Source organism: Lactuca saligna, chromosome 4, assembly GCF_052625555.1.
Source record: "Lactuca saligna cultivar CGN05327 chromosome 4, ASM5262555v1, whole genome shotgun sequence".
NCBI lineage: Eukaryota > Viridiplantae > Streptophyta > Magnoliopsida > Asterales > Asteraceae > Lactuca > Lactuca saligna.
In genome coordinates, this window is record NC_136420.1 from 289488234 (window position 1) to 289501521 (window position 13288).

The 13288-nt window shown below is 34.1% G+C and overlaps 1 non-coding gene across 1 annotated transcript; it reads left to right on the plus strand.

The window, feature by feature from the left end:
- The first annotated feature begins 1006 nt into the window (after nucleotides 1-1006).
- On the plus strand, nucleotides 1007-1113 carry LOC145044608 (small nucleolar RNA R71). Its single transcript, XR_013681557.1, has one exon. It is a non-coding gene; the product is annotated as a small nucleolar RNA R71 (small nucleolar RNA).
- Nucleotides 1114-13288: the final 12175 nt, after the last annotated feature.

Genomic DNA, 13288 nt, shown 5'->3' on the forward strand with positions numbered 1-13288 from the left:
AGGTATGGCTCAACTCAGAAATGGCAAAGAGGGTAGGTAAGGTTTTAAAGGAGGGTTGTTTTTGTCATCAGACATCGGACTCGTCGAGTCCTTGTTTGGGACTCGGTGCATCGATTCGGGTTTACTCGATTCCCAGTTTTCTGCCTCTTCTTTTTGCACATTTATGGGATCCTTCTGTATAGGGCTCAGAGGAGTGAAAATTTTCTCAAAATCTGTTGTTATTGCATTCACATGTGCCATTCTTGGATTCTGTTCGATATTGCTAGGAAGTTCACCCGGTTCTCTTTGGTTGATTTGTTGTGCAATCTGGCCTAGCTGTTTTTCAATGTTATGAATGGATGCTTGCTGATTCCTAAGCATAGCTTGTTGATCCATCATCATGCCTTGGTGCTCCCTTAACATATTTCATTGCTCTTTTATTGCAACGTCTATCTCATTATGTCTGTTATCGGATGCAGCTACAAATCTTGTGAGCATGTCCTCTAAATCCGATTTCTTTTCTTGCACCAACTCCTCTTTTTGATAAAAATCCCTTACTTTTTGCTTATATTTTTCCTCCTTTGCCTTTTTGTATTCATCGTATGGGAGCCATTCCTTCTTGGGTTTTCGCCAATCATCATCATGTTTATCACCACTTGAATAGCACACTTGTGCTTTTCGGTTCCCGTTCTCGTCCAAATCACAATCTCTCGTAAGGTGAGGCCCCTTATAATTCTCAAATCCCACCCAGATAGCATGGATGGATTGGTTCATCTTAGTCATTCTTCGGTCCAAACTCTCCAACTTAGCCATCATTGTTGCCATGCTATCAGTAACTGAGTTCACCACCCCTCGATTTGGTTCATTCATTGGGTTATGATATTCTCTATAATTCTTAGAGAATTCTTCAATTAGCTCTTTTATCACCAGGGGTGGCTTCTTTGTGAGTGGTCATTGCGAATCAAGGACCTTCCTAGTTGTTACATTTACTCCATTATAGAAAATGGAGACTTCTTGTTAGCTATTTAGATCATGATGTGGACAGTTACTTAGTAAGCCTTTGTATCTCTCCCATGCCTCATATAGTGACTCTCCAGCTTGTTGCTCAAAGTTTTCTATGGCTTTCTTCAACTTGGCTATCTTCGAGGGAGGGCAAAATTGGTTTATAAATTCCTCTTTCATTTTAGCCCAAGTAGTGATGGATCCTGGAGGGAGTGTTTTCAACCAATCTTTCGCAGCTCCCTTGAATGTGACTAGTAGCATACAAAGCAAAACGGTGTCGCGAGCCACATTAGGGACATTAAAGTAGTCGGCTATATCGTTGACCTCGGCTAGATGTTTGTATGCGTCTTCGTGATCTTTCCTGAAGAATGGAATTCCCTTAAGTTGAGCAAGTATGTGGCCTTTTAGTTCGAAAGTGGCAGTTGCGGGAATCGCAGGTTACACAAGTCTTGGGCCGGTGTCATCACACATCCTTTTCTTCCATTCACCCATGGGAACTTCATCGATGTTTGCCATTGTGTTAGCAATTTCTCCTTCAAAGTTTCTTTCTTTTTCGTATTCGTACTCGTATTCATACTCGTATTCAGTTTCTTTTGGCAATGGGTTTTCTTCAAAATTCTCAAGCTTGCTTTCTTCACTCCTTTGACTGCTAGACTCACCTGCTTTCTTGCTTTTCTTCTTTCCAAAGATTGATTTAAGGTCCTTGAAAGGTGATTTCTTTGGCGGGTTAGTGTCTTCAATGGCTTTATCCTTGTTCTTCCTAAGAGCGGATTTCGGGTCTTCGTATGGAGGAACCAGAGGTGTATTTGAACCTCAGGTCATGTAATTCCTACAAACAAACAAGAAAAACGCATAAAAATAACAAAAAATGAAATAAAAAACGAAACTGAGAATTCGCCTTGGACTCGTCGAGTAGCTTCGACTGCACTCGGCGAGTTCAAGGTTAAGACAAAAAAAATTCAACACAAACTTAAAAACAGAAAAACCTAATACTTAAGCCAAATACCTAAATTACTAAAGCAGTAACTTTGTGCAAGATAAATCTCACACAAAGGGTCGATAACACTAGCAATTAGAATTAATTTTTGAAGCGTTCCCCGGTAACGGCGCCAAAAAATTGATGTGTATATAAATGCACTAGTTTTAATCCTACTTTTAAAATATAGTTAGACACACAAAGGCAATGGACCTGTCAATTGGTGGTATAGTTGTATAAGTAGGGTATCGAACACATGGAACGGTAATTAAACTAATGACTAGAATTAACTAAAACAAGTAATAAAAGTAAAAGGTTTTCTCTAGTTTTGCAAGACTAGAAATTTTAACACATTAACTAACATGCAGTTTAATTAACTAACAGTTAAAAAAATAAGTAAAAGCCAACTAAATTCAATGATAAAAAGGCTTCTTTTTAGGTTCGATTCATTTACTACTATGGTTGATTTTATGGCAAGTGCAATGGATTAATTGTTATTGGCTACCAATTAAAGTGATTAGATTCACATTCGCTATTATCAATCCTTAGAAAACAAATTAATTTAAGCAGTGATCAAGTGATTAAACTAACGAAACCTAGTTTATTTATTCGGGTTAAATAAGACTTGTAATTAGCTAATCAAATTAATAATTCAATTAACCTCTTGTTGATGGTTTATCACACAAGCTCACACATCAATTTACCCATTTTCTAGTTAACCCTAGTCTCACGTTCGCTAATCAAATTAATAATTCAATTAACCCATTTTTGCTTCGCGAACATTCATGGGGACTCGTCGAGTAGTCGACTCAACTCGCCGAGTCCTTCAGGATTTTAACTCTTTTCTTCTTCTTTTTTTCTTCTTTCTTCAGTTCTCGAGTTCCCGATCGTATTTCCTGCTTCCTTTTGCTTCCGAGCTCATCTTTTAGACTGAAAACACAATTTAAACATAATTAAGTACCTTTTGTCCATAAATTGCAATAAATTAGCTAGAAAATAATAAAATTCTAATCGAAATATATAGCTAACTATGCGCATATCCTTTTCACCGATTTCTAAAATGATTAGGTTCATGTTCATTATTACTAATCCTTTAGCAAACAAGTCAATTAAAGCAATGATCAATTGATTAAACTAGCATGTTTCCTAGTGTTCAGTTCGTATCAAGCAAGACTTGTAATAATAGTTAATCGAATTGGTTAATTCAATTAGCTCATATGTGGTTGGTCGTCACATACGCTCACACATTAATTTACTTATTTCCTAGTTAACCCTAGTTTCATATTCACTATTCCTAGGTATATAATCTTGATGGTCATCAAAATCATAAGAGGCAAGCAATCAAGCAGATGTTCATCATACAACTCGATATACTTAATGATTAACAGAAAATAATTGTCATTAACACATGGGGATCTTTTAACAAGCATAACAAGATAAATTAAACACAAATAAAACAATCCAATACAGCAATTAATCCACAAATCAAGGTCTTATCTAATCATAAACTCAAAGCAAATGGTGATGACACCAAAATCAAAAAGTAAAAACATAGTAGTATCACAGTGGAATGCTAAACATGGTCACGATAACAAACCACATGATTATTGACACGAATCCACTCTCTAATCCTTCATATCTTCGCTCATGTCAGCTTAACGGCCTTCTGGTCGCTTTCTAAACCCTCAAAACGACAGTTATGAAGTTTTTTTTTCGCACAAGTCGAAGTGGAATATCATAGATGATGAAAATGGTAGAATGATATGGGTATTTATAGTTGAATGGAGATGGAATAAATATGGAATATTATAGTTAGATTGGAATAAGGAAACTAATGGTGGCTTAGGGATTAAGCAAATAAAAATAAGATAAGTGGTGCTTGGGGAATAAGTAACTTGGAAGGAATTTCCATCCAACTTTTATGTTTCGTCTTCAAGGCTGATTTTGGATAAGATAAATGTCGAATTAGCAAAAAAGCCCTCTCACATAAGTCATAGGAAATTTCGTCTACTTTCCAGAACATTTTGAATAATGGCAATTGAACTTATGAGTCATCAGATATACTCAAAACACTGAAGATGGGTCAATCTAGTAACAATATCATTTTTTTCGTCTTTTTAGCTCATTTCTCCTCTTTTTGCATTTCAACTCTCATTTTAACTGTAAGTAAATATTTCAAAGCATATTAAGTATCTTTCAATTCTAAATAACATAAAAACATATTATAAAATAATAAGAGAAATCATAAATATATATATACATAAAATAGACGTTATCAATTTTCTAAAAATCTTACCTTTGATCCCTCTAAGTCCTCAGTTGGCCCATCCTTGGAATCGAGTGTTACAATCATTAGGATCACTTTTTCAACAACTATTTTAGAACTTAGCTTTTATATATATATTAGAAATATTTGTAGAATTATTAATAATATAAAAAAATTTATGCCTTAAGTCACGTTTTAAAAAAATCGTGGTTCGTCCCGATTTATAAATTTAAGGCTTGACATTACCGCCGAATCACGACTCATGTTATTTAGAACGTTTGTTATAATTGATAAAATGGTCTTTTATATGGACCCGAGGATCAATGGTACAAGATTCGGCAGCCATGACAAACCATGAGAAAGTTTGAAGTCTTGGACCAAAAATGCAAAACAATGCCAACTGCAGGGACTAAAACTGTAAGCTATATGTTTGTTTGTTTTTTTTATTATTTTTATTTTTATTTTAATGTTTCACGATTTAAACATTTTTTTATAGTCGAACCGTCAAAAGAAAAATCCCAATTCAAAATTTTTAATGATTTTAGTTTACAAGCAACCTCTAAATCTCTCAAAATCCAACAACTATTTGAGTGAGACAATTATAAGCATATGTAGAAATGAAGCTCGAGTCTTAAGCATCAAACCAACAACTATTAATCATTAGTATAATTATATCTTATACAAAAAAACAAAATAAAATAAAATAAAAAACAAATAAATAAATAAATAAAACAATTTCTTATCATGTGTGTTTATAAATCTTTTGATACTACCGATTTATACTATAATTAATTATCATCTTATTCTCTCAAACAAAAATATGAGTGTGATACAAGTTTCCAAAATTAATCCATGAGTCTCACTTTTGCATGAGATTCTTTCAGATTACAGAAACCACTTCACAAACATAATAAAATTGTTAATGACAACACCCGTTGATAAAATCACACTCAACATCAAAAGTGCCAATGTCCCAAGGGCAAAACATGGCCTAGTGTTCATTAAACACATTTGTAACACCCTCATAGCTTCACATACATCTTGATTATAATGCTCATAATACTTCTTCTCCCACACCATCCAACTTCGAGACTTTTCTGGCAACAAACCACCTGTCTCTTCCATCTCCACTTCCTTTATTCGCATTCTTAATACAATCATATTTTCATCCACAAGATTCCTTCGACCATTGGTTCCTTTTCCTGCACTCACAACAAAAGACACAGCTCGATGATGAAGATTATTTGTATGAGGACAATGGTGGTGGCAAGATGAACCAAAAAAGACGGGTTTGGAGATAGATATTGCTTTCATTGCTTGTAATAGTATTAATTGTGTTGTTAGGATTACAATGTTTTTATGGAGGGGGTGTGAAATAATATATAGGGGAAACTTGGGGTTGAAATATTGATTGTAGGGTAAGTTTCAAGTATTTCAAGGGATCAAATTGCGGCGGAAACGTGTAAAATGTGAGATTTTTAAGGGGCGGCGTGTAAATTATAGAAAATTCATTGCGTCACATGTTTCCGTGTGTAGTTTTGGTTAAAACAATATCCCTACGCCATGTCGGGCCTCAATTGAGACAAAATGATCACGGTACTCATTTATAGTTTATTGTTTTTTGTATTATCAATTGTAAAATTTATTTTTAATAGTTATAAAAACATGTTTCTTATAAGATTTATGTTTAACATCACGTGGTCATAGATTTTTTTTTCTGTAACATGCATTTTGCACTGTCACGTTATGATTTTACATGTCACCTCATTTTTGTGTGCTACATGTTAATTTCGTCTTTTAAGGGTATATGTTGTCATGGTATTTTCGAATTACCGGAAAAAAATATACACAATTATTAAATTAAGACTTTTTCTTTTATCTACACCAACTTGCCGACTACCTTGCCATATGCTGCAGTGAGGGAGCAGTTTTCGTATGAAATTTCCGGGTCAACCTAAGCTTGTCAAGGGGTGGCACCGAATCGCTGCATCGAGCCTAAGTGGATATGTCTTCCCCTTTACATTTTGGAGGCATCCTTACATTTTAGAGGCATGTTGTGACATTTTGTAACATGTGCTTTTCTAAAACTTAGGCTGTAAAACTAATATATTGTAAGAGAAAGATAAAATTGCAAAAATGATCCCTGTGGTATGTAAATTTTTGGGGTTTTAGTCCAAACCCCGAGTTTTTTGGATTGGTGATCCTTTTGATCATGTTTGATTGTGGTTTTGGTTCTTCGGAAAACTGAAAAGACTAAAATGCCCTTTCTGATATATTTTTTGTATTTTTTTGTTTCATTTAAAAGAAAAATAAAATAAATAACTAATTTGGGTCTCTCTCTCTCTCTCTCTCTCATCACACTGAACCCAAATATCCACCCACTACTATAGCAAATCTCGATCCCTCCAGTTCGTAGCTCACCAACCGAAGGAAAAGACCGACCAACTTAACACCGACCACCACCTCCCTTCGCCCCCTTCTGTCGAGTCACTCTAGCCATCACCGGTGCCACTTTTTTCCTCCTTTGTCTCCGCCGGTAGAAGACCAAACAAAAGCATCAGAGGCTACCGGAGCTCCTCCCTCCGCTACCCACTGCCTCTTTCCCATCGAGAAACACCACCACCACCAACGGTGGTGTTGCTAAAGCTGGGACCACCATGAAACCACCTCCCTCCTTGTTTTTTTTTCTGTTGATCGGAGCAACCCATTGGTAATCGTATTGCTTTTTTGAGAGATGAAGATTGGTAGAGAGACTGGGACAAATCAATTGAAACTTATCCTCCTTCAATCACTCGAACTTGTCGAAAAATAAAATGATGATGGATAATCGATTGAAGATTCTCTATTATTTCTCAATCATAATCATCAAACCATTTGAATCCACATCTGAAACGTCTGTATTTACCCTAAATCAGAATCGTATCTCTTTATCGATCAATCGCCTCAAATCGCTAACATTTTTCTTCAATTTCACTTCGTCGGTGACCGACCTCCTTCTTCCAACTTAAGCCGCTGCTAATATCTGCTCTCGTGTAATCTATTTTAGATTTTCTGCATTCATCTTTGTGAGCATATGTATATATAAACTGATTTCATAATCCAAATTATGATTCTGCCAAATTTCTAAACGTGTTTTCGATTTCTGACTTGATTTCCACTGTATCTCTATCTAGTTCGATTTTAGAAAACCTAATTCAACTTAGTTTGACGAGTTTTGGTGTGTGTTCAATCTCGGGTGTAGTAAATCGTGTTTGTTGCTACAATACAAGAGGCTTCAACTAGTTCATGACTTCACTATTGGAATCGAATTCAACACTTAAGATTGATGAAGTTGTTGAATTGTTTAGGAAGCGAGAGAGATTTTGGAAGAGTCTGGTCACACAGAGAGAAAGAGAGACATGGGTTATAGGACCATTTTTTTAATTATTAAAATAAATAAATAGATATTAAATTTTAAAAAATGAAAGAAAAATAAAAAATAAATACCCCAAGGGTATTATAGTCATTTCAATTTTCGGGAGGATTATTTTCACGTACAAACCACTCCAAAAGGACCATGAATCCAAAAAATTCAGGGTTTGAACTAAAACCTCAAAAATTTGCATACCACAGGGACCATTTTAGCAATTTTGTCTAAAAGAAAAACAAAAAACAAAAAAAAAAAAAAAAAAAAATGAAGGTAGAATGACCCACAACCATAAACTAGAGATATGTATACTTAAAGAATTCTTAATATTGTCAAAATCATCATCCCCACAAAAAGTTTAGTAATGTGATTACCCGTCACAATAAGTTAAACTAGGATCGGTGGAATTTTCGTTTGGAAAGGGTTTGTTTGGAAAAGTCTAAAATATTGTAAAAAGTCTAAAATATTGTAAATTGATCGGCCGATTATGAAAGGGTTTGTTTGGAAAAGTCAAGGGCATCTTAAAAAGAATTAAAGAAACAAAAACAACCTCCTAATAAGTTAAACTAGGATCGGTGGAATTTTCGTTTCACTGTAATGGGTTTTGCTTGTGAAAAGTAAGGGCTTTGTTTGGAAACGATTAAAAATATGACATACTACCACCCTATTTAAGTAAGTTCAAAAAAGAGGCCTCAACAATAAAGAATACGTTTAAACTTATGATCTAGAACATAAAATACAGCAAGCTTACCAGTTGAACCTTAGGGTCTCGTATAATATGCACCGAGCCAATTTTTTTAGCATGCCTAAATCAGTAATTGATACTAGATACGGATCTTTAGGCTGTTGCAGGCCTTATACACATTCATGACAAGCCTTTAGATGGATATGACATATTGTCTTACAGTTTTTACAGTTACAACATTGTAATTGAAAAAAAGAATTTACGACATTTGATGACACAAAATTACAGTAACCAAATGTGGATAGTAACCACCATTAAGATGATACATGGATAATTATTTGGTGTTAGACATGCAAAATAGATGGTGAAAATTTGGTTATTAATACATACTTTTGTTAATGTATGTTCTTTTTGTATGTCTTTTAAATTATACTATAAATTAGTATGTTATTCTTGTCTATCAAATTTTATATATATATATATATATATATATATATATATATATATATATATATATATATATATATATATATATATATATATATATATATATATATATATATATATATATATATATATATATATATATATATATAAACAGTAAATTTTACATGTTATAGGTTTTAATTTGGCGACAGCAAGTTTGGAAGGTTGACAATTTTGGTCCTTAGAGTGCTTTGTTTTTGTAGTTTTGGCCACAATAAATTTGTGAGGTTGACAATTTTAGTCCTTGGATTGCTATCGTCTTAATATTTACATAAGCAATCCCTACTTTAAAATTATGTTTACATAAATAGTCCTTATAATTTACAGAAATTTCCATATTGATAAAAAAATTACAGAAATTATCGCTTTGATTTATACTTTCAGGAGTTTGTCAATTTTCCCATATTAATCCAAAAGCGGCATAATCGCGCGCTGTTTACTAGTTAAGATAAAATACATGAACCACTAATATATTTCTATCTTATAATATGAGAAAGTAAAATTGGATTTTATTATAAACAAATAAATAGAAGTATATTAATATTTTCAATATGTAATCATAACTATTTATAGATAATATATTTTACATAATAATCTTTAATGTATATAAAAATATAATAATTGTTGTATGAGAATTTGACTCAACTTATTGATTCAAATCAATGATTTATTCTAATATTCCCATTGAATGTATATATGTTTAATGAGTTTACAAGTAAATAACAACTCATTATATATAAGGCAAAGGTCGAGTAAACCAAAGTTTGTAAGAGTTACGTACATAACTCCTTATAAAGATTTGATTAAATATAAGCAATCATCAATATACTACGAGTTACAACATTCCCACTTAGGTGTGTAGATTTACATTGAACCATATTTGTACTTCTTCGACTTATATCTTCAGATAATACATCAAAGATTCACCTTGTTAAAAACCTTGTCAGAAAAAACCCTTTAGGACAAACTTTTGTTGAATGATAAAAGAGTACGGTCTGGATGTCTTGAGCGGAGGAAATAATCATACATGAAGTACTTCATTAAGACCTTGTTAAAAGAAAACCTATTTCGGAAAAAAAAAATCTTTAAATGGAGGACAAAAGAGTACACAATGGTTAAAGAAGTATTCAACTGGATACGTCCTCTTATTTCATAAATTCTTAGTAAGAATGGGATACAATTTTTTTCTCATTAAAAACAACTTTGTCAAGATAAACCCAATGGGACGAAACCTTTGAATAAAAGATAAAAAGAGTACACAAGCATTTATTGTGATGCTCCCCATCACGTGCACTCATTAGGATGCTAAGCATACATTAGGATGCAATCTTTCCTAACACACAATTAGGTGCATGATACATGTCATTTAGGTAAACAAGTCTACATGATTCTTCTCTGATCTAATATGTTTCACTTCAATTTTTTGGATTTCTTGTTGTTCATGTGTAAAGAACAAGTGTGGCAAGATGAGCTTCATGTTATCTCATTTGATGTAACCATGGTTTACTTGATTAATAACAATAATGATATCTCCATATGGCAACTGGTTCATTAGGATCATAAGGTAAATCAAATGTACTTCGAATATGGTGAGTTATAGTTGGAATCCATAAACATTCTCTAGTCGCCTCATAGAGTGTGAATAGTTTGGAGTGATTCATCGTAGTAGCAACTAGAGTTTGTTACAAGACCTAGGATATCGCCATGTTTCTAATGACAAAGACATAACCAAATCGGGAACATCCCTTATATGGGTCTGGTAAGTAACCTACATCCGTATAGTTGATAAAGGTTGCATTATTTCGAGTATCATCGGGGTAGATCCATTCGATGGCATATATGGATAGTATAAACCAATATCTGTAGTACCTTTAAGATAACAAAAGATTTCTTTAACACCATTCCAGTGGTAGTGTGTCAACGCAATGTTGTGTCGGGCAAGAGATTTTACAGCAACAAGATATTTGGTTTAGTACATTCGACTAAGTAAAATAATATGCCTATTGCACAGAGATAGAGCACTCAAGGCTCAATATCTATTTATCATTCTCCTTTGGACTATCTATGTCCTTTTTAATGTCTAGAGAATGAATGATCATAGGAGTAGATAACGACTTTGCATTATGATGACTAAAGCATCTCAACACCTTTTGGGTGTAAATTTCTTGATGCTGTAAAATCCTATCTTGACGTTGCTTGATCTACAGGGCAAGGAAATATTATGTCTTCCCAAGATCTATCATCTAGAATTCCTTATAGATTTCATCAGTTTCGAACAATTCTTTCGAGGTTTATATGAGGTTCATATCATCTACATTGACCATGATAATCATGTATCATGAAGTGGATTTATTTATTAACACGCATGGGCATGTCTTATTCTTCAAATATCCTATTTTGGTCAATTACTCACTTAGACGGTTATACCACACATTTTTCTGGATTATTTCAATCCATAAAGTGTTTGTCTCAGTCTTATCGAGAACGTGTTCCACGGTCTAGAACTATTTGATTTAGGAAACTTAAGTCCATCAGGGACTCTCATGTATATCTCTATGTCAATATCCGTATAAAGATAGGTTGTGACCACATCCATGAGTTGTATATTCATTTTTTTGGAAACTACTAGACTGATTAAGTAGCAGAACATTATAACATCTATGATCTTGATTTTTAAAAGTCTCCACGACATGGTGAAGAATTGCCACGATGTGGCGAGTCATTTTTGAGTGGCATGTTGATTTGACCTGCTATGGGGCGTGGCAGATATAGGCCACGGCATGGCCACCGCTTATGACTAAACCATACTTTTCGGGCTTTACCCTCTATTTAAAGGAATGATGAGGCTAGGGTTTGCTCACCCTCATCCTCCATCAACCTCCTAAAGTTATGAAGAAACCCAAATCTCCTTCCTCTATTATTGAATCCTTTTTTTTGTTCTTGGAAGTCTTTTAAAGGAAGAAGGAAGAAGAAGAAGTGACCAAGATTCAACAAACAAGTCTTCATTCTCACCCTAGCACTCTTTTAGACTGTTATAAGTGTCTAAGACTTGGTTTTTATCATGATAGGTTACTAGATCTTGAGTTTTGTCCCTTCATTTGTAACATCCTGTTTCATATCATTTTTGGGCCATAGACTGGAAGTCGATTGTGTAAGGCTTTGGGCCTTAAGGTGGAAAAGTTTAGTCCTTAAGGAAGGAGGTAATTCTAGTTAAGAGATTTAACCTTTGAATTGTGTTTTGGACCGAAGGGTAAAAAAGGAAAATTCATAGGCCGGGTTCTTGCATGAAATATGTATTTTTGTTCAAGAATTTTTTAGCCCAAGATATTTAGATAATATTATAGAGCTGTTCAACACCTTTCTGTGGATATAAAGAACATTGAAAATGGATTTGGAAAGAAGAAGTTACAACTGTTTGATGTTATGGCGATTTTTGGGTTAGTTGTGTATGTTGGGCATACATGGAGTACGTTGGGTGTACCAAGAGTAAGTTGGGTGTACGTGATCAATGCCTAAACCCTATTTTTGTGGTTTGATCCATATTTAAGTTCCTTAACTTCCCTAAACCCACTCCATTCTCAGCCTCCACCTCTCCAACACCCTGTCTTGAAACCCTAACCCTAGTTTGTGCCTTGTGAGCAAAAAGAATGTGCTTTAGAGTGTTTTTGGTGCACCATGGAGAAGTAACTCATTGAAGAAGCATTTGTTGCATTTGAGATTATAGATCCAGACCTTGGTCACCTTGATCTTTCTTCTGGAGGTATAAAGTTTGAATCTTAATGATGAAATTGTTAAATCTTGCTAGTTTTGGGTGTTTTGAGCTTTTGGTCACTTTAAGTTCACAAAGTTTAGATCTTGAAAGTTTGTGACCTTGTTATGGATAAATTTGTAAACTTTATCCATATAAACATCATTTTGATTCAGATCTGAAGGTTGGAGACTTGGACAATATGGATTAAGTTAAAAATAATGCACTTTCAATCCCTTTGAGACTTAAAGACTAGATCTTGTTTGTTGGGACCATTCTAATGGATAAAGTTGGAAACTTTATCCATTATGGAGCTATTAGGAACCATAAAAATGCAATATTAGTCTTGTTCCTTCTTTCATGCATCAGTTATGAAGCTTAGAATCTTATGATAAGTGAGGGTTTTGGATTTGGACCCTTTTAAGCCATGCAACATCATAAAGTTGAAAACTTTATGAATTAGAATATCATTTGGACAAAGTGCTTAATGGAATGATTGGGACCTGCGTGCATACATTGGGCGTACTAGGTCTAAACAACATATGATGGGCGTAAGTTGAGTACGTTGGGTGTACTCAGCCAACCTTGGACTTTGATTTTCGTTGACTTCCGTTGACCGTTGACTTTTTGACCAAGTTTGAATTTGGTTCAAACTTGAGGATTTTAGGCTATTAATTAAGATTCTATCTGGTTTTGGTGTTAGTGGATTCGTGGGTGCAAGCAGTGCAAAAAAGGGGATC